Raw genomic sequence first — 1939 nt, 5'->3', positions numbered from 1 at the left:
TTAATATAGATTAAAAGTTTTGGCTCACTGGTTGGCATTTTATGTAATTTATCAGTAAATACAACGTAGGTGTATTTTCTGAATTTCAATGTATGAAAAACTTTTGCATATATCTGATCAGCCAATAACAGACAGAAAATTTGTCTGAATGGTTGGCGGTTCGTACGATGTCTTTGGTCGCAGACTAAACTTTGCGTTTGGGGATAAAGAGCAAGTATTGATATGTGGCAGAATCGTTAGAACGTCGGACAAAATGCTTCTCAGAATTCCTTCTGGTTTTTTGCTTTCTTAGTTCAAATCCCATCGAAGTCAACTTCATCTTTCAACATTTCACGGTCGATAATATAAAGTACCAGTCGATTTCTGGAAGCGATTTAAGTGACTAACGCCATTACCCTCCCCAGCTTCACGTCATGCGAGTATGTTAGAAGCAATGCATACTTCGATATTATTTCAGAAATAAGGTACGCTTTTGTAGAAAGGCAGAGAACTTTATAGGGTTAAGCTTAAAATATTTTATGTGTGTAAAAAAGAGTAACAGAAAACCAATAAGATACTCCTACTTTCTTCTATCATTCCTCAGATTACTAACAGGGAGTTTTCGATGTCCTCCAAATCATCCAATAATTTGCATGGTAGTTATTGGAAACGTATCAACGGGATTCCATGAGTGGCAGCTTTGTTAAATTTCACCAAACATACATTCATTTGTACACGATCAAAAATTGAATATATTTAAATACCATAAATCTTGTAGAAGCCACTTGTTTATTGCCTCTGCAATACATATACTAAAACTGGAACGACACAGAGAAGATTAGCATGGGACTTGCGCAAGGATGACACAAATTTGTGAAGCGTTCCATATTTTCCTACTTACGGCTATATTACGTTTAATTTACCGGATCTCGTCCGACAACCGATGTTAAGCAACGTTCAGCCTAGATAGTATTTCGCTGGGTGACCGCTCGGGAGCCTTAGCGCTGTAAGCATCTCGCGTTTTCATAACTTAACGGTTCAGCAAATGTGACAAATGGAATAGGTACCAGGCTTTAGAAAAATAAGTACTGGGGTCGATTCATTCGACTAACAGTTTTTCAATATGGTGCTTCATCCTGGCCGCAGTCTAATGACTGGAACAAGTAAAAAATAACAGATAATCTGAGTTTGTATCATTGGCCCAGTTAAGTTATTTCCCTAAGTTTCATTCTTGTAATTATGCAAACAAGCAGTATTCGTAGAAATTTTGTTTTATAAATATTCTTATTTCTTTTCCTGCATATTTTTAGAGATCACCTTAATTTTTTGTTCATTATATTAAATATATTAAATCTTCCAAGTTGTTCCATAATCAAATTTATTTAAAGCGTATTATTTGAATTTATTTCATAATGTTTTAGATTTCGATTTATGTCATTGATACCATTCCACAGTGAACCTATCTCATTTTGGTTTATATCATCGATATCATAGCATAGTTAAGTTTGTTTATAGCGTAACCAGCAAACATACGTATAAAAAAAGTAGGCTGCAACAAGCAGAAGAATATTATAATTTATACCAGCCTGACTTGCTCATGATGGCTGGTAATACAAGGGCATGCAACGATCTCCTCACAGCGTGAAGCGGGCTTAGAAATTCGTATTTAGATTCGAAGAATATACTCAAACAGACACACACACTCGCGCGCGCGCGCGTACGTACATGCTCACACTCACACGCACGCACACACACATATATATACTTATATATATGCATATATGTATATTTATAATCCAAGATAGTAGCATTAAAAATGTGTTCCACCATTATGTCCCACCCTGTATATATATATATATATATATATATATATTTAAGAATTTAAGGATTGGAGAAAACGCATGTTATAATCGCATACTTTATTCCTACATATGGATCACACAGGTTGTAATCCTTTGAA

The 1939-nt window shown here is 35.1% G+C and overlaps 1 non-coding gene across 1 annotated transcript; it reads left to right on the top strand.

Annotated features, from left to right (window-relative positions):
* The first annotated feature begins 768 nt into the window (after nucleotides 1-768).
* On the top strand, nucleotides 769-872 carry LOC128247716 (U6 spliceosomal RNA). Its single transcript, XR_008264081.1, has one exon. It is a non-coding gene; the product is annotated as a U6 spliceosomal RNA (small nuclear RNA).
* The last annotated feature ends 1067 nt before the right edge of the window (nucleotides 873-1939 follow it).

This window comes from Octopus bimaculoides, chromosome 4 (assembly GCF_001194135.2).
Source record: "Octopus bimaculoides isolate UCB-OBI-ISO-001 chromosome 4, ASM119413v2, whole genome shotgun sequence".
NCBI classification, from domain to species: Eukaryota; Metazoa; Mollusca; class Cephalopoda; order Octopoda; family Octopodidae; genus Octopus; species Octopus bimaculoides.
This window is presented reverse-complemented; position numbering and strand designations above follow the sequence as displayed.